Here is a 21,210-nt window from a genome sequence, read left to right on the forward strand (position 1 = left end):
TTTAATTTTGTGTTATGCTTCAAAGATAATAACACAAAATTTTTACACAAGAGTAAAAACAAATACGTTTTTGCAAAAGACAGGTTATGATTCAACTTACACAATTTAATTTTTCTAACAACTGGGTGACAACGAATTGATCTGTTGACGCGTGCAGTGAAAGCTAATACTTTACACAGGTGTTTAGGTAAAAGGAGAATCGATGATTTCCTGAAAATGATGGGTGTGACGAAACAGTATTGAATGACCGTATCTCTTATTGCCCGTGGATTATGTTATTTAAGTCAGATTATATATATTTATATACACACAATAATTGTTGCGACCTCTATAAAACGTCGTTCAGGTCTTAATTTCAAGAAGGTGATATTAGTTGAGTGTTCAGAATTTTTGTCATGACGGACTATGGGGTGGTTAGTGATTAAATAATTTACCAATGAGCTTGTACTCTTCATGCGATAAACTATTATGCTAATTAGGAATGAAATACTGGAGAAATTTGACTACGTAAAGAAAGAAGGTTGCAAATAGCCTAAAATTAAAAAGTTAAAAAAGTTCGCTCATTGTTTATAGTATGGGAGCCCAGCAGGCCAAGGAAAACAGTGGAAGAGAATCCTCTATTGCTAGTAGCCGTGGTGGAAAGTCTGGTAAATGTTACAAACACGGGTCTAAGAATTCCGGATTATCCTCAGTATCAGGAAATGTATTTGGTGGACATAATGGCAAGTGTGAAGAAAGTGTGATTACCTTTATTTTGTTTTATTATTATATATTTGTACTTCTTAATGAAAACTTTGACAAGTCCGTCAAAGTCGTATTCACAGCTGTTATGTCCAGCTGTTAATACAACTAAATTATAGTATGTTATATTAACGTTAAGGTTTATTAATTAAAGTTTTAAATCACTTTGTTTTATTTACAAAACTTAGTCTCACATACATTTCTGTAAGTTCATTGTATTTTTACTGTGCAAGACTTTATGAATAATGCCTGACTGAAAATAGTTAAAATTAACAGCAACACTTGTTTTTTAAGTACATTAAAGGTAAGGAAGATGTTAAAGTGGGATTAGAGGATGCTGATGCAACAGTTTTGGTTGAAGACAGATGTTTTAAGCTTTTGAACATCTCTTTCTGGTTTTCAAGAGAGGATCTACTCTGTGTTCCTGGTTAGGGTTCATCAGGCCTAAACTCTTGACATTAAAAGTGAAATACCAGAAAACGGAACTTTGGTGTTGATTTAGTTTAACTGTAGATTACCCTATCAACTAGTGGTTTGTCTTGGGACTTGGAGTGTGGTCCTTTCCTTTTTCTGCTTGTGTTAAGAACATTTATAAGGGCATAATTAGTAAAGTTTATAACTGTATTAAACCTGTAGGTATGTCTAAGCGTATTGAGGCTATTGAAGTGCTCGGAATAACTCGAGTTGATTGGTTAGTGGCAGTGTGTGTGATGAGCAACTCTTAATTAGTTTTACTCAGTGTAACACATTCGGGGCTCCATAATTTGGGTAGCACGTTTAATATTCCATAATCTGAATAGCACGTTTAATGTGTGTAAGAACCTACTCAGTAACAGGACTGAAGAAAAGTATCTTGAGATAATGATGGATGAGAGGGACAGAATCCATCAAAATACTGCTGTGTGGATAGCAGTAATTATAACAGAATTTTAAAGAATGTATGTAAGACAATGATTACAAGTCAGAACTAGTACTTGTCTCTATGCAAGTCAGTATTTAGGTCTCGTACAGAATGCTGGATATCGGATATTTGGAAGGGTTCATACAAGATTTCTAGAATGGTTCCAGAGAGTGAATAATTTTTTTTTTTATATGTATAGGTTAGGATCTCTCTAACTGACTTTCTCTTGAGAATAAAAAGGTTTAGGAGCTGATTTCATCAAAGTTTACAAACTATCTAAGGAGTCAATAGGATAGAAGTTTCTGATTTCTTGGTGTGATATTCAAAATAAAATAGAATGAAAATATCTGTTTTATAACAGGGTGATTTACTTGTAGGTTGAGTTGCTGTCAGCAATGGTGGTGGATGTATCACAATCTTTCAAAGGAGGAAATTGTTAATTTCCTGCCAAATAATGACCAGGTTTAAGTTTTTATCATTTCTTAAGGCTGAATGTATATGGACAACCACGAGGGATTACATTTTTTTCCTGTATTAACTTTACAATTATAATTATTAATACACTGCTACTACTAGATCATATTTTGTGGCTTTCTTAATTAATATGCTTATAACGTGACTCCAAACAACTTTTTTGCCAACTTGCCACTTGAAATAAGACGGAGATATTAGTGTATCGAACTTTGTTTTGCGGCATTGTTCGTTACCTTTTGTAGATAATTAAGTTGTTAAGGGTATTGGTCTGTTTGTAGTTTCAAATAAAGCTTCCCAAAATTGGTTTAAACATAAATACTTCTGCTTACAAATATATTGATTAATTAAATTAAAAGTGCTCATGAACAAAAGAATTCTGTTGTGTGAAAAAAAACCACTTTAACCCATATAAAAGAAAGTTAAAAAAAATATTACTTGTCATGGTAAAAAGATCATGAAATAAATAGATTTAATATGAGACTTAAAGTCTTACATATTACAGTTAAGCACTAATTTTAATTAGTAGTTTATTAACAGATTTAAAATAGAAATATGTTTATCATGATGCTTTTCATGAGAGGAACCACTACGACAGTATATATCTTGTACATACTTACAACTAAAGTTGTTTACATTGTTCAAAAATACAAATTTTATCTCTTCTACTTCCTCACTTTTCTTCTGTTCACTTTCTATTTTTTATTTTCCTCCCTTACAATCCTGCCTCTGATCTTTTACATCTGATCTGTAGATGGTCAGTGTTTTTGACTCTTCACACCTTGTTTGGGCCTGTTCTCTCTTTGTTTTCTCTATTCTGTTAATCCTTTTAGCAGTTTCCCATTTCTTTCTCTTCCATTTAACTCTGCAATTGTTAGTTTTGTAAGGGTCTTCACTTGCCACATTCATGACCCGTTCCTTTTTATTACTTATTTACGTCTATGTTAGCCCATTTTCAGTTGTTTCTCCTTTTCCTAACTTCCTTCTGTTATAATGACTAAGCAGTTGCAAAGGGATCTCATCTTGAGACCTAATCCTTTTTACGTACCTACTCTCTCATTTCAATTGAGTTCAGCCTGTCATCCTTGCCTTTAAACTATGGCATATCTGGTCACCAGGACTTCCCCTTTCTGTTGTCTTCCTGTATGAGAAATTCTTTCCCTTTTAGAGAGACTATTTTCTCTCTAAAAGAGATAATATATATATATATATTCAGATGTATGGCATTGTACTGTGCAGAGAGACTATTTTGTGTGCTTGCTAACTCTACTGAACAGTAGGAGGGCATAACCAGCTCACTGTGTGATACATGTTATTTGTATGTTGGGTAACCTGTGCTGCCCTACTTCTCACTATATTAATACAAGAGTATGAACCCATATCACACTTTTATATATTGACTGTATGGTGACTTGTGTGCAAATACCTATAAGGTCATGCACAAATTACACCCATCCCTATGACACAAACTTTGTCTCTTTCTTATACGGGTAAAGAGTATACCCTGGAAGAGAAAGAGATATGATCTTCCACAAGTATGCTCATGTCATTAGGTGTCATACCCCATGGGCTTCTTTCGGGCCTTTTTCGAAGGGAACTCATCTGAGTGATTTTTGCACCAGTTCCTCCATTATTTCATCACAAGATTCTGATGGTAAATCAACATTTACTCTTTGCTTGAATGAATTTTTGATAAGATACTTCAGTGTGCACTTTCATCTATTGTCTCCCACTTCTGTTGCACGTGGAGGTGTGCTATCATCCTATTGGTGGAGGGTGTCTGCTACATGATGACATCATCATGAAATAGTGAAGTTAATGTAAAATCCAATGAAATTAGTGACATGGAAATCCCTCTGGCCAGTGTAGCAAAGAAGGTATCTGAACAGTGTGAAACAATCAATATCTGTTGGAAAAGGAAACTGTTAATGTTAGAATCATGCTCTTGGCTGCTTGTTGAAGAATGTTTCTTAACGCAGCATTTTCATAGTTAACAGAATATGAGAAATAAACTGCACAGCTGTTTATTTATTTGTTAATGTATATGACTGTGTATCAGTGACATTTTAGACTAAGCTGGGTATATGTACTTCCTAAATTTTCTGTAGACCAAGAAAAATAGTTAAAGAAAATAACTTGCCAAAGAAAACGTGACCTGCTTTATTAGAGAGAGGCAAAAACAAAATGCGACTTAGTAGTCAGCTTGGTTATTTGGTATGACTAATTATCTTGTATGACATCAGTTGATCCCACAAAAATAATCAAATAACTAGAATTAATGTTTCCAGTTAATACCATTTCTGGTTGTTTTAACTATCCAAACCTCATATTAGAACAGCTGATCAGTTGATTGTAATTGATTAATGAACCCAAACATTAACTTCTCAGGAAAATCCAATAATCACCATTTTAAGCTGTCAGTAAGATACTCGTATGTAAATGCAGTGAAATATTGGATTGCAGATAATAAAGTTTTCAAAATTTTTATGATGCAGCTTTGCGTTTTTACTTTTTTTTTTCCCTCCGTAGACCAAGTTATGTTATTTTGGTCACAGGTTAAACAGATATAAAAATGTGTTTTTCTAACTTTCTCTTCCACTTACGTCCTCCGCTAGTACAGTGGTACGTCTACGGATTTACAACGCAAAAATTAGGGGTTCGATTCCCCTCGGAGGGCTCAGCAGATAGCCCGATGTGGCTTTGCTATAAGAAAACACGCATACACTCTTCCACTTACCTGGTTGCTTGTGTATTTCTCTTTTATGTTTTGATTTTTGTGTATGATGTAATAAGGTTATGTAAGAAGGTAAGGGACAGATATAGAGTTATCCTTCAAAGGACCACTAGTGTCCTCTTAAACTGGTTGTCAGATGTGTTTTGAAACTGGGAAGAGGTTAACTTCCCTATCTTATTGCTACAGATCTTTCTAACAGTTCTCTATTCTTCAAACTCTATTTACCTTGTATCTAATCATCTTACTCGGAAATATAACTCTCTTAAAGATACTTCAGGGCTTACGTTTATTTGTTTTGAGTTGCAGCATTAAAAGTAATTAGCTTTTGTTTTCTTAGAGTAATGTATGAGGTGTGGAAACAACTAATAACAAATTAGACAGCCTTATTATCAAACTATTAACAAATGAAACAATATTTGATATGACCTGTCTTCAGTAACAATATTTCGGGTGAGGTTTTCTTTAAGAACTAGATCGTCTACCTGCACGAGGTATAAATGTGTTATATTCTTGCCTGTTAGATACCTGTATTCTTCATCTTAGTAAGTGTTTAGTACTGTGTTGTTCATTTGGTAAAACTAGGTTGAAGAAAGTAAATTCTTAATGAGTAATAATTGAGTACCAGAGTCACTTGAATGACTTTGCATCAAATCTGTAAGAAAATGATTGTATTGTAACATTACATATATTTGTTTTTTGCTCTCTGGTAATTTGTTTGACATGTTTACTATGTGGTTCCAGATGCTCTCAAGCAGAGTAGGCCCCTGCCTGAAGTCCCTGACTTTGGGGATCATCTGAGCAACGTTTCATTATCTAATGAAGGATCATCTCAGTGGCTATCCAGGGATAATCTTCTTATTCCAGAGGACTCTGATCCATTTTTATTTATAGCACTCTATGATTTCCAGGCTGGTGGAGATAATCAGGTGTCTCTGAAGAAAGGTGGTGATTATGCCATGAAATATTATAACTTAACAGAAAATAATGCTAAGATTAGATTTAGGAGATAAGTTTGGTTGCCTGAAAAATAGATTCACTAAAATCATCGGTAATAGGTTTTTTACAGCCATGGTAGTTAAGTGTGACTAGTGAAACTTTTGTGTGTTACATAACCTTTCTCTAAGGCTTGTATAGTGAAATCACTTAATGATCAGTTAATTTATTAAGAAATATTTAATCTCCTTTGCTTTGAATACTTAGAAACACAACTAATTATTTAGTGATTGTTAATTTCTTAGATTGCATAAGAACAAATTTGAGTTCTAAAACCTTTTATATATTAAGATATGTTTCTGGAGGTGGGCTGATTTAAAAAAAAAAAAAAAATTCTGGTGTTAAAAAACCGACAAAACTCTGTTGTTGTCCTTTGGTGTTACTTTATTGTTTCTCTAATAATTAGGAGACCAAGTACAAGTGTTGTCATATAACAGGACAAGAGAGTGGTGTGAAGCACAGTCAAGGTTAGGTCAAGTTGGCTGGGTACCCAGTAACTACATCACACCTGCTAATAGTTTGGAGAAACACTCATGGTATCATGGACCTATTTTCAGAAATGCAGCTGAATATTTACTCAGCAGTGGTATCAACGGAAGTTTTTTTGGTTAGAGAAAGTGAGAGCATACCAGGTCAAAGATCGATATCTCTGAGGTACGATGGACGAGTGTATCATTATCGAATTAATGAAGACACAGAAGGCAAGGTAAGCAAGTATAAAAACAGGTTTGTTTTTGTGGTGGTACACTTAAGTATTGGGGGGGAGGTAGTGTATCTGGATCTTTAGTTTTGATTACAAGCATAAATAACACTTTGAATGAGACTTGATTATTAGTTTATCACAAGGTGTAGGTTTAGTGTGATGGGGGGGGGCAGTTATGAAGACCCTAACACAGGGGTTCTTAACCAGGGGTGCCCGCACCCCTAGGGGGTGCGAAGATGATTCCCAAGGGGTGTGAGGATGCCCATGAATAATTAAAGCAAATCTATATTTTTACATAAGAGTATGCTTTATATTTCTCCAGGGGGTGCGAGAAATGATTACTGATTTGAAAGGGGTGCAAACACTGAAAAAGATTAAGAACCACTGCCCTAACAGGAGACTGGGATTGTTTGTTTCCTAAGTTTTTCTTCTTTGAACTTTCATCTGTTTTCTGTATCATGTAGTTTAGTTTATTTAGGCATGTGTGTTGTTTTGCACTAAGGCTGTAGTACGTAACTGTTTTTCATTTGTGCTTTAAACTTTAAAATTTCCGACAATACGTGCTTGTTTTCTTTAGGTGTATGTGACATCTGAATGTCGGTTCCACACTTTAGCCGAACTCGTCCATCACCATTCCGTGCACGCTGATGGTTTGATAACCCTCTTGCTCTATCCAGCCCCCAAGAGGAACAAGCCTGCTGTGTTTGCTCTCAGCCCAGAACCGGATGAGTGGGAAGTTGACAGAATGGATATTGTTATGAAACACAAACTGGGCGGAGGACAGTATGGTGACGTATATGAGGCCATCTGGAAGAAGTATAACACGACAGTTGCTGTCAAAACGCTCAAGGTCAGTCGCTTTCTTTGCTCTAAAAGTTTGAAGTTTTTTTTTGTTACAGCAGTAGCAGAGGTTTCCAGTAGCCATATGTTTAATGCTGCATATAACAAACTTCTTAGTAAAGTCCAGTATAGATGTGTAATGGGTATTGTCCTTTACTAGCAAAATTATTCTACCCTTAAAAATATTTTCTTTTGGGTTGTGTACTTGAGTTTGTACTTGAAAAGTAAGGTAGTTGTTATGTCAGTGAAATCACATTTAGAAATTCATGGCTGTAGCTCGGTGATAACTTTGTTATTCTCAGTTGTGACTCGCAGAATGGCTCCGAGTTTTTCTAGTATGGACTTTTTGTTTTTCAGCTCCTAAGCTCTGTTATCTCTTAACTGATTTGAGATCTAATTACTGTTTTGGACTCTGGGTGTCAAACCCTTAGAATTACTGTATTGGTCCATGCTGAAGGTCTCGTAGATTAATTTACTCTTGTCCTGTCTAAAGAGAATTTCAAGTGCCATGGCCATTGAGAATTCTCTCTTGTCTTAATGCATAAAGACATCAATTAGTATAATTACCCATGAGTAACAGGAACAAGTATACTAGATACTAATTATCTGATAACCTTTCACTGCTCAAGTGGGGTGAAAACCTCCACCCCATGTACAAAATAAATTATCTACCAAATCACAGTATAGCATTTAAAAGTAAAAAACAAATATCAGAAGGTTATATAATAACCTTTATTTAGGTTTATTGGATCCAGTGCAACTCTTACTGACCATAAGAGAAGATGGAAGGGTGAGCTGTATTGTTTGTTTTATCGGATATGGCATCACTCTCTTCCTATGTCTTGCAGTATCTCAGCATTTATCATGAGTGATGCAGCTATATATTATACTGTAATCACTATAATTACTGTATAAATGTCTAATATTTGCACTGTATAAATATTTTTTTCTCACTTTATATAGGCATTGGGATGACATCTGTTGGTTACTGGTAGAACCAAATATCAACAACAGTGATTGGGAAAACCTAAAGCAAATGCGATACCCAGATCTTGTGAAAGGGTTAAGGGCTGATATTGTGTATACCACAAGGGTATAAGTTTTAAAAGTATTAATAGGGCATTTTTAATGTTTTGTAGAGACTGTTTAATATGAGGAAGTGAAAAAGAAAATAACAAAGAAAGGTTTCTTATCTCTTGCAAGCCAGTAATTTTTGTGATGTTGCAAGTGCAATCCAAAAGGGACAATAAGTAGTTTAGATAATTATATAAGATGTTTTTTAATACAAAGAATGAGTTGGTGTTAACTGGTGCCATTATTAAATTCAACTGTTATATAGTTTGTTCTCATTTTATGTTTTATTATTAATAAATTTTGATACATTTTAATGAAACTTTAAAATATGTTTTTATAAAAGTACAAACTGCAATAGAAATCACATTATGGAATGTTAACTATTTTAAACATTTCTGAAGTAAAAGTGCTTATGAATTATTGTGAAGTTAGAAGAGTTCTCTCTGTACACAAGTTTTGTATATTTATAGGAAGACACTATGTCTCTGAAGGACTTTTTAGAAGAGGCTGCTATTATGAAAGAAATGAAACACCCAAATTTGGTCCAGTTGATTGGTATAAAAGTTACAAATTACTGAGTTGATTTACGTGTTTTAAATTTCTTTTCTCAGCAGAAACTAAGTTGTGTGGACAAGTTTGTCAGGTTAATCACACCTTTTTAGTTAATGTTTGAAATTGGAAATTGTTGTACAATGAGTATACATTTCCATGCTGTGTAATGAGACTTGATATGTAAATTAATAGTCATTGAAAAGTTGGCTGTCTGCAGAATTATTTATCGTCAGTAGACGAGACACCGAGTAGGCTGTTTATTTATTTATCGTCAGAAGACGAGACACCGAGTAGGCTGTTTATTTATGGCTGCAGTAAATCTATGTCTTGGGCCAGTTTCCCTGAATATTTTTCGATGTCAGCAAATATTGTAGATGGATGAATAGCTAGTTGGACTTAAACCTGAAATAATGTTTTAAAAATCCATAATTACTGTTTTCACCTTGGAGAAATTGTATAACTTTATCATTTTTAAGAATTGCAGCATTTCACGTAATGTTTTTCTCTGTGTATGAGTGAGCATGTTTTATTTCAAGCCCGTTGGAATTATTAAAATTGATTTTTCTCTATCAACAAAGAGTAGTTTAAAGTTACCACTTGCACTGTTCAAAGTATTTCATAAAGTTAGTCATTATGTAAAATTATTAAAGTTTTGTGAAAAAAATGTTTAATCCGTTTTAAGTACCAGTCAAGAACAGGAAGTTGTTGTGTTATAACAACTAATAAGTAATGCAGTGTGGGTATTGATTTTAATAAGTATTCTCATGTTTTCAGGTGTGTGCACTAGAGAACCACCTTTCTACATTATCACAGAGTTCATGCCCCATGGTAACCTGTTGGACTTCGTAAGAAATGCTGTGAGGAATGACATCACGGCTGTGATCCTAATGTACATGGCTACTCAGATAGCCTCGGCAATGGCTTACCTGGAATCGCGTTGCTTCATACATCGGGGATTTAGCAGCAAGAAATTGTTTGGTGGGAGATAACCACCTGGTGAAAGCTGCTGATTTTGGTCTAGCTCGGCTGATGCGTGATGACACCTACACTGCGCACGCTGGAGCCAAATTCCCAATAAAGTGGACAGCTCCTGAAGGACTAGCTTATAACAAGTTTTCTACCAAATCTGATGTATGGGGTGAGTTCTTTTTAGAAGTGGAAGTAAGTTACCTTGCATATACGTATCAAGCAATAATCTTCTGTCTTCAAATCTGCCAAATTAATAGATGTGATCTGTCTTCAAAACTTTATTCAGCTCACAAAGTCAATAAGAATTTTATTGCAAGGTGTAAATGAACAGAGATATCAGTATCCCTGAATACCCCAGTTTAGAAAAGTTTCTTTTCTTTGTAAACTAAATTCATGTTGTGGTTTTGTTGTTGTTGTTTTGTTGAGAAATACACTCTGCATTATGGTTGTACAAGTAATCAAACAACTTAATCTTGTTGGCTCTGAGACACGTCTTCCGAGTTCTGCCTTCAGTCTGCAAATGGTCGTTGTTGATATCGGTTACAAACTGTTAAAATGTGGTTTTCAAAGCTGAATGTAATCTAGTTATTAAGAGTGAAATGTTCCCGCACAACACTACGGACACGTAACTTTATCAACAATCAACAGGTGATACGTCTAATTAGTACAGAGCAAGTTTAAGTAAACCAGTTTGACTAATTTTAAAATGCGTCTCAGCTGTACAGCTTGTTTCCTATGCACTTACCGACACGTCCGTTGCCATAAGTTAGCACAGTAGCAACTTTTTTTTGTCTGAAGGGTGAAATGTGATTCTGGTTCCTATGCCGTAACTATAAGGACGATTGAGTGAAGATACTGAGTCATATAAAAACTCAAGTTTTTGTATTTGTACATATTTTCATTCCAGTTAGGCTATCAATAAAAAAAATCACTGCTTAGTGAAAATCCTGTTCAGGCTGCAATTGACTCTTTAAGTTATTATCATGTTCATATCACTTAAAGTAGTCCAGAGTGTGTATAATGTAGTAGTCCGTATCTGATTGGGGAATTGAGTGTCCGCATGTTTTGGTTTGCACCATTTCACTCTAGTAATTTCATTGATACATGGTTGTCTTTTTTTTTCTCAGTGGATAATCTTAATTGGATGTATGGAGTCTATTCCTCCTTCGTCTGGTTCAGCATCTTGTGTGCACCATTTTGACAAGAAATAGTTTGATTCTCAAACAAAACCTATGAAATTGATACACGTCTCGTTTAGTCTGCATGAAAATCTCTTTAAATGAATATTTATTAACTTTGATGTTAACTTCGTTTTTGGTTGTATGGTTCACAGGCTTTCGTTATTATATAAAGTACAAAAATTAATTTATGTGAGAAACAGTAGCTAATAACAAAACCATGCGTATCATTGGCAAATGATCACCTTTTCTGTATGGGCCTACACTTTATATTGGAAAAATAAATTAATTCAGTTATCATAATTTGAAGGCATGTTTGCTTATTCATGGTTATTATAAGCAACAATGGAAAAAATAATCCTGTTTTCATTTTTTTTCACACACTAAGATATTGTAATATTTTTATTTTATCTAAATCCATCCCCTGCCTAACATATAATTTACAAATGTTTGTGTTTAAAAGAGACCTAGTTTTACGTACAAGAATGTTAATGCATGTTTCCTTGTTTCGTGAATCTATATATCATTTTTTGTTTCTTTTTGTCTTGACACTTAGAGTTGAATTAATATATTCATGAATTAGAATGTCCAGTATAAATCATGTAAACAACACTGACCACTGTAAGTGCTCTGTAACCTCCCTTTACTATTTGTTTATTAGAAATACTTTGCTATAGTACATATAAAAATATAATATAATATATATATTTTTTTTTCCACTGTAGCATTTGGCATCCTTCTGTGGGAATTGGCCACTTATGGAATGTCGCCTTATCCTGGGGTTGAGCTGACAGATATCTATCATATGCTGGAAACTGGTTATCGCATGGAGTGCCCATCAGGGTGTCCACTAAGGGTTTATGAATTAATGAGGCAGTGTAAGGGCATTATTTCTTTTAAGTTTTTTAATTTTGATACTGTCTGTAAAGATGTTGTACAATATGACTCTAAATTTACTCAGTTTTAATTAGACATTTTTGCTGTCGCTGCATTGTAAAACTTGAGTTACATTGAGCTCGGTGGTATGTTTAGGTAGAAGCTAGAGGGAACTTGGCGTCAGGGCCCATGATCTTAAAGAGGACCTAATGATAATTTTACTCTATGTAAAAATGACATGGGATGTATGGCTCACAAAGTTGTTAGCCTCTGGGCCCACACAATATTAAATCTGCTACTGGTTAAGCTCATAATTGCACATTTATGTTGACCACTTTGTTTACATTTACAATTTAACAGTTAGGCTTAATTTAAAAATGTCTGTAAGGGTGAACACGTGTGTGTTTCACGTACCTTTTGTTTCTTGCTTTTCCTTCCTCATAAATTGTATTTAGTATACTTGAAATTTAATTTGTAATATATTTTTCTTATCTAGGATCATGTTACTGTGTCTTTGTAAAGCATGATATAAAATGTTTTTGTGTGTTTCTGGCTGGTTCAAGGAATCCCTATCTAGGACAGTGTTTAACTGTGTGTTGGGTACGTTGAGCCTGCTACATAACCACCAAAGTAGCCATGACAATTAATCACACTATACCTTGTGATAATATATGTGTATTTTCACAAACGTTTTGCAGAATATCGGTAAATATTACAAGACACTTGTACATAAAAAATGAAGCTCTTCAAATCAGTATTTTAGTTAAATATTTGTTTGTGAATGTTTACATTTGGAATATTGTCTAATCAATGTGCAAAATGACCGACTTTGATTTTTGAGATTAAAAAAAAAAAATACTTTTTTCATCCGAAAAGTGTCGCATTTTATTTGTTTTAACTTCTAAAACCTCCTAAATAAATATCAAATTTTTTACTTTTTATCTGTTTATTTTTTCTTCTCTAATGTTAAAGAGTGCTGGTTTAATTGACTGACTCGTAACTGCCATAAAAAAAAAAAAATAAAAAAAAAAATTGGAGAATCAATCTAAATTACCCATGTGCGCCCTGTAACATGAGTTTCACATGCACAAGTTGCAGGATGCATGTGCATTCTTGAAAGCCCTTGAAGTTAATTTGGAGGGCTACAGATTGCTTGAAACGGGACCTTTATTTTTGCAAAAGAACTTAATTATTATAATAGCAGAATATATAGTGGTATCAAACCCTAATGTGTGCTGCAGAGTCAAGCACAGTAAATAATATTCTGTTTACTCTGTGTTCATACTTTGAACAAGTAGGAATTTTATAAACTTTTGGTGGAATCTGATTGATTTTGATGTAGATTTCAGCTTCCAAAAAATGCTTGAAAGTGGCCTCGATAATTCAGCATAAACCATGATTTCCCTTATGAAACACTGTAAAATATTAAGTACATATATCTTGCTTTTCTTAATACAAGTAATAGCGTACCAGTATTTCGTAAAATAGCAACATTTTGTTCGTATATTATTACGGTTTACAAATAAATGTTAAAATTTTAAATATTTTTCTTAAAATGTAGAACAGTAAACATGAAAGTAATATATAGAAAGCAACGATTCCTACAACCTACATTGTTATAAAGTGTTTTACACTCGTGCATTGTGCTGGCTAAGCCTCGTCAAAATTCACGTGCGGAGGATGTGGACAACTTTTTATATGTGCCTTTTTAGAACTAAACATCATAAGTTACTACATTGATACTATAAAAATCCACACAAATTTATCAGTCTTTCTAACTAAGTTGTATTTGGGTCTTGTTTCTGATCAGAATCCTATTTTAATCTTATATTTCACTCATCAATAGTTATAATGGCTCTCCTCACATAAACACTTTAGGAATACTGACAGGGCTACATAGTTCAAAATGGACAATTTGGATTGGTTATAAACATACACATAAGAGAAACAGAGCTTGGTAAACAGGTATTTTCAAAAGATGAAATTGTGGGTGGAGCCACTGTGGTGGGTTGGCTGAATATAATATCTTGGCAGATAGAAAAGCTATGAGACTCTTTATGTTATGTTCTAGCTTGTCAATATTGGTAATGTGAGCTTCTAATTGGTTAAAAACTGCATACATTATATTGCGGGTGTCATAAAATGTAATCTTACCAAAAGCTGGTAATAATGATGACGGATAGCATGCAAAAATTCATATTTAGTTATTGAAAACAAACGTTCTTTATAATTAAAAAAAAAAAAGTACATATACTAAGTTTTGAATTACAAATTGCAATTTAATGACATATTTTTGACGTACATTTTGAATGCCAATCTACAAAACATGATGGCATGAGCTGTAAACTCCACCCAATCCAATTGTAGGAAAGGGTTAAGAGGTTATGTTACAGCTGTTTGGAAAAACTTTATATATCAAGTTTTTTTTTCGTGTGTTTTAGGCTGGTTGTGGGAGCCTCTAGAAAGGCCAACGTTTGAATATATTCATCACACTTTAGAGACAATGTTCCAAAATTCCAGCATAACAGAAGGTAAGTTGTAGAATGGTAAGATTTTATTTTCTTGTGTGATTAAAAACTTAAAAACAATTTGTTGATTTATTAAAATAAAATAGATAGATTAGTAAATACTTTAATATTAAACTAGACAAAGAAAAAAATTATGGAGAAACATTATTATTTAACTATTCTAATCGAGATATGCAAATGTAACCATTAAAAGTATACTGTGAACCGACATCAGATTTTTTAATAATAATAATAAATTTAGCCAATTCTTTCATCTTAACCATTTTCATTCTGTAATTGGTGACTTGGCATTTATGGCCATTTGGTGTGACCAGCAGGTCTACCCAACTGTGTTGTAAAAACGTTCCCTTGTAGTGAGACAACTGAGCTGCTCGCACGTCCTTAAATTACCCACCTTAGTACCGCATGTGCATACTTCACCAAGCAGAAGTGGAACTAGTATATTTAGATATTGAAAGTGTTCAAAGAAGTCAAATTCTGATTTCCATTTAATAGTGGATAGTGGACACTTTTTGAAAACCTGTCCAAAATTTAATTACACACATTTTAGGTTAAGGTATTAAATATCTTTACTAAATCTTTTCACTAACTCTGAGTTTAAAGATTTTTTTTTTTCTTGCTAATATAATTGTGTAAGAAATAGACTTAGTGCTAACTGACGATACTATCCTGTTATAAACCAAACTGATTACTACTTTTTAAATATTAGTATAATAAACTTTGGTGTATTGCTGCTTACCAGAGGTGGCCCTAGTAATTTATCCCATGATTTGGGTGCCCTCTACTTTTCAAAGAATACTTGACCAAGTTTATCTGGGCAAACCATTTGTTGCCGTATTTTTAATTATTTATCCAAATATATTTGCATGTTAACTTGTATTACAATATGTGCTCACTAGATGGCGCTGCAAATATTGTTTGCCTAATATCTCGTGAATTCAGCCTGAATTGTGTATCGGAAACACTGGGGAGAAAAGAATCATTTCTATTCTTCATTACAAGTTCACTGAAATAAGATAAGTAATTATTTTAATTGAGAATATTTTGTGCAGAAATACGATAAAATCACCAATGTGTAAGTATAATATGTGAAAAGCTCAATTTAAAAAAAAAAACAACATTTTTTTAATCTATTTCCAGAAGAGTCGAAGGGGGAATTAGAAATATATGTTGGCACTTGTCTTTACCATGGCATAAAACTGGATACAACTTTTACTGGAATAGACACAAATGTACATTTTCATGCACTCTGATATGCAAATAGTTGAATTTTTTCCCATTTTGTTATGTTTTTGTATGGGGAGAGTCAAACTTCACAGAAAACAAACTGGGGGGGGTTCTGGGCAATCTGCCATATTTTGATCAATTACAGGTTTTACAAATATACATACAAAAATATGGTAAATGCTGTTTCTGTTATTTTTGGGGGTTATAAGGTCACAAAAAGCATAATTTTAGGTGTTATGGTTCATTTTTGTTAATATTTTGACCAATTTACATGAGGTTTAGTATAAATGTAGATGTAGAAAATTTTGAAATTTTTGTTTTTTACTCGTGTTTTTCAGTGAGGAAAGAGCTATAGGAGTCTTTTTCAACTATTGACGTATATATCAACCAAATTGCATGACATTTAGTACACAGGTACCTTCTTGTATGTCCCAAGTGGTGATATAAACAGTTTTTATATGTTATGTGTTTTTTCACAAATTTTTTGGTGTCAAAATTGGCCATGTTTGGATTGTGTGGCAGAGCCATGTTGCTCTTTCCTCTCTAATTCTCTCCATACAGACTGGGTCAATTTGACCAACCACATGACCTCTTGTCTTTCACACACAAATAATTATAGTTTTGGTGAAGTATTTGTCCATGTGCAAAGTGATTTTCATGTTAAGATTGAAATATTTTTCTGTCTAAACAATCTTGCATTTCCTTTATGTATTCTCTAAAATCTTCTAAATAGATTTGAAATGCTTGTTTTCAGTAAAACTTTCATATTTTATCTGTTATTTTTTTTCTATTCTAACTTTACACAAGTTTGCTAAATTTTACCACCAAAAAGAAAAACTGAAATACAGTGGAACCCCTCTAAAGTAGCCACCTTCAGGAATGAGACAAACTGGCCTGATTAGAGGGGTTCCACTGTACATAATTAGGGATTATATAAACAAAAAAAGGGACTGTGATTGAATGACTGCTTTCAAGGGGTGACCGAATCTGAGGGGTGGCTGCTTAGAGGGGTTCCACTGTACATAATTAGGGATTATATTAACAAAAAAAGGGACTGTGATTGAATGACTGCTTTCAAGGGGTGACCGAATCTGAGGGGTTCCACTGTAAATTTAAATTCTCTTTTTGTCTTTGTGGAATTACTACAAGTGTAACATGAAACTACATTCATTTATCCAAAGTAGCTTTAAACAGTATACATTTAATTGTTGTTATTAGATTTTATTGTTTTATTACCATATGAACAGTGTCTAATTATTATTCATGCATTTACAAGTTGTGAATCACTTCAGAAGCATGCAGTTTATGTTGGGTTATTGCTTTACATTACCCATAAGTTACTCTGAGCTTCTTACATGTATACCTTTTGAAATATATTTATTATAGTTTTATTATTAACATAATCTAACCTAAACAGAACTCTATTTTGATATTTTAGTTACTGTTATAATAATAAATTAAAAACTGACTGACTACTGTACTCTTTTTTTTTTTTTTTTGCTCTTAACTGTCAATAACACTTAACCATACTTTTATTTATATTTATGGTAGTAACACACAAAATAATCTTTAATCTGTATTTAATTAAATAATGAACAAAAAGTATTTTAACATGAAAAAATAGACAATTTCCTCTAACTATTACAAACTTTCTGACTACCTGTCTTCCCTCTAGTCTTCCGCTGCTAAATTAGGGACGGCTATCGCAGATAGCCTTCGTGTAGCTTTGCGCAAAGTTAAAAAACAAACAAACTAGTCAAAGTTTCAAGATAAGTTATTGTTTATACTGGTAAGATACATATTAATTATTTCTTATCCCAAAAGTAAAGTAGAATAGTTGAATTAATCTTAGAAGGTTCACTGAAGTGGATAAAGGATTTTTCTTTCAAATTTTTCCAAACTAACCCAAGAAAGATCTCAAGTTGTAATAACCTAGTTTCTTTTCACTTCTTCAACTTAAACTTTCAGGTAACATTATAAATGAGTCAGTTTTTGTTCTTCAGTGATGTCGAGAAAGCCCACTTGTAGAGAAAAATACATATGTAAACACGGCTCGTTTGGGTTAAGAAAATTTTTTACGTAGAGGAGCGAACAACGTTTCAACCTTCTTCAGTCATCATCACGAGCCGTTTTTACATATATACTTTTTGTTCTTGTCTTCTTCCAGCTTTGATCTCTCATTCTTTGTATATAAACTTGCATGTGTCAATCCTTCTGTAGAAGTAGAGAAGCAGCTAGAAAAGAACATTCCAGTACCTTGCAGAGTGTATGGAGAACAGTCATCCAGCCTTTATCAGCGTAATGAGGATTACCCGTTAGCTGATCAAGGTTTCTTTTTTAACCTTTTTCTTTCTTTTGACATCCTTTGTACCATAATAATAATAAATACTTCATTAGTGTTTAGCTTTCTTAAAATAGTTCAGCATCTATGAAATGGTTGTTTGCTTCTAACCTGTAGTAGCTCATAGTCTTTGGTTTTAATATAGTAGGTGAAATATTTTATTTAAATTTTTAGTAAGTAGGTGGCATAATTTAGAGGAACGTTATAATGTTACAGTCAATCCCACTTGTTCATTGATAAAAAAAAAAAAGTAGCTCACGAGTTAATGGTAGTTGGTGGTGACTAGCTGCCTTCCCTCTTGTCTTATATCATTATAATGTTACAGTCAATCCCACTATTCATTGGCAAAAAAGTACTTCAAAAGTTAATGGTGGTTGTTGATGACTAGTCTTGTACTGCTAAATTTGGGATAACTAATGCAGATAGCCCTCATGTAGTTTTACATGAATTCAAAACAAACCAATAATCAGGTTGCTGTTTGTTGGTTTTACAGATACAAATGAGGGTTACAACTTTTGGAAAAGGCCAAATTTCGATAAATGTTTGTTTTGCTTTTCAGAAATCTGTGGAAAAAATCTGTTGTTGTGTTAACAAATATGTTAAAATACTGAATGTTTTGCAGACTTGTATGGAAGATAATGTAATGTTTTGTGCTGTTGTCTAGTAACACATTAAAAAGTGACTAAAACTTGTCCAAGTTTCTTCAGGTAACAAAGGAAAGTATGAGTTGTGTAAAGTAGTTATGAAATTAAGCTACTTTAACTGTTACAGTAGCTAAGTAGTTATGAGGCTGAATCTGTGTAACTAGCTAAATAGTTGAACGGTTAAAATTGTTTGATATACAAAATAATTTTCAGGTTTGTTGGAAATTCTTGTTTAAACCTTTTATTCATAAAAATAACCAAAATCTGATAAAGTTGAAATGCCCAGGAAATCGGTTTTATTTGATGAATGCAGTGTTTTTGTTTTTTATTTGCTGTTGGATTGCTGACCTCGTATGCATTCAAAGTAATGCAGATAGTAAACCTTAAAGTTAGGTATTAAATATTCTGTGCACAATTAGTATTTAACTCTGGTTAATCATCATTTTTGTTTTTTTAGGTTGTCTCAGAGAAGGCTCTTCTAAACACCAGGCCTTCATCCCTATTAGATCTACACTTGTTCAACTTCGAAGATGTAGTCCTTGTAACAAGTCAGCACCTGTACTATCAAAACGAACCGGTACCTTTGAAGACAAGTCTCACGGAACTATTGGGGGAAAGGAAATGGGTAAAAATAAGATTGATATCTCAAACAAGAAAGTTAGGGCAGTAAACAGAAGTGAGGAAATACATGGTTATTTAACGGGGGAAACTCCAGGCACCGACGAATCGGATGCTCATACTGCAGCTTCTAGTGTTCCAGCAGTATCCCTGAACCAGCACAAAATGAAAAAAGCAAAGACTTACTGTCTTAACAATCGGCAACATAATAATACAAAAGATAATAGTGTTTCAAATAAAACAAAAGAACCCAAGAAACTGCAAGTTGCAGCTCTAGAGGTCCAAAATGTGAAACGAGCCATTAATCGTTATGGTACACTTCCCAAAGGAGCAAGAATCGGAGCATATTTGGATTCACTCAGACAACATGGTGTCTATGCTGGAACCAAGTATCCTGAACCTCTTATGGAAAGTGAGTCTCAAATGTTTAATGATATTGGGTTGAAAGTTCTACTGTGCACCAGTGCTCACAAAATCAAAATTTTAGCAATATAGATGCTTATAAACCAGAGACTGGAATTCATTTCTTTTCAAAATACCCACATTCAAGATGGCAAAGACAAGAGGGTGTTAATAGTTCATCTCAAGTTTGTTTACATAGACAAACGTCAGATTTTACATGCTATAAGAACAAGGACATATATGAAAGTGAATCTATCCCAGACTTTAGACATCTTAGTTCAAAGCCTTCTCTATCTCCTAGGCTACCTAGAAGTCGAAGGATAGGTCACAAATCTTCTCGGATGGGAAAAATAAGGGAATTGTTTCTGAATCTTCAGAAACTGAAAACAACCATGAACCTGGTATGGACAACTCTTCAAACTCTGGTGCTGAAACTAGACTTGAAAACCATAATGATAGCTACACTAGAACTTTTGATTCTTTGGAATCCAGAGCTGTTGAATCTCGGTCATTGTCATCTTCTTTTGGTTCCAGTGTTTTACAAATATCAGTAAGAGTAACACCCAAAGAGAGATCACCAACTCCAAAATTCCCAATTGTAAAAAGTGGTTCAGTAGATGACCAGTTGAGATGGAAGACTGAGAAGAAATTTGGTCAGAGTCCATTAGAATGTCCAAACACTATAACAGCACTGACTTGGAGTACCAGTGTAGATAGTCCATTTTTTTCGGGAAAAGGCCAGAAGTATTCAGAAACCATCAAGGTATCTCCTGATATTGTTTCTTCACCATTGCCACGTATAGGTTTTCCTTCACGTCCCTCATTTGTAAGAGAATTTGTGGATATGTGCTCAGAACGGGAAGTTACACATGAAGATAAAGCCTCTTCACTTGCCAAGGTGGAAAACATTAGTCAAACAACGAAGAACCCAGCAACTCATCTAGTCTCAGAATATTTTGAAAGTCTTAAACTGAAAGAAAGAAGGGCTATAGAAGTAGGAGATGCATCCTTCCAAATCGCTGAAGGAGTGGAACAACCTTCAGAAAAGGCCAAGGAACAGTTGGGTGCAACAAATCGTCCAAAAAAGAGTTTGCTTTCTCCAGACTTACTTTTAAAATCTGAACTTGTAAATTGTTCGATGCTAGGCTCTCGGGAAAGGAGCGAGCTTTCTGAGCAGATCAGCTCAAACAGGGTAAAAGGAACGGGGGAATCGCAGTTTCATTTTTATGTACCCTTCAGTAGACCTGAAGAAGATGTAGAAAAAACTTCCATTTATGATACTAATAAAGTTTTACCAAAACTGAAATGTAAGCTTCTGGAGGAAGAGAATAAACATGAACTGGCAATATTCTGCCAGTTAAATGAACCATCTGTGGTTGTAGAGAAGGGAGAAGAGAGACATAGTTCTAGAAGTGTTA

The 21,210-nt window shown here is 33.8% G+C and overlaps 1 pseudogene across 1 annotated transcript; it reads left to right on the plus strand.

The window, feature by feature from the left end:
• Positions 1 to 216: 216 nt before the first annotated feature.
• On the plus strand, positions 217 to 20,126 carry LOC143247643 (tyrosine-protein kinase Abl-like; annotated as a pseudogene). Its single transcript, XR_013026630.1, has 10 exons — positions 217 to 722; positions 5,589 to 5,789; positions 6,247 to 6,546; positions 7,121 to 7,393; positions 8,928 to 9,012; positions 9,784 to 10,147; positions 11,882 to 12,034; positions 14,474 to 14,563; positions 18,008 to 18,115; positions 19,230 to 20,126. The product of XR_013026630.1 is annotated as a tyrosine-protein kinase Abl-like (transcript).
• Positions 20,127 to 21,210: the final 1,084 nt, after the last annotated feature.

The sequence above is a fragment of the Tachypleus tridentatus genome, chromosome 3 (genome assembly GCF_004210375.1).
Source record: "Tachypleus tridentatus isolate NWPU-2018 chromosome 3, ASM421037v1, whole genome shotgun sequence".
NCBI lineage: Eukaryota > Metazoa > Arthropoda > Merostomata > Xiphosura > Limulidae > Tachypleus > Tachypleus tridentatus.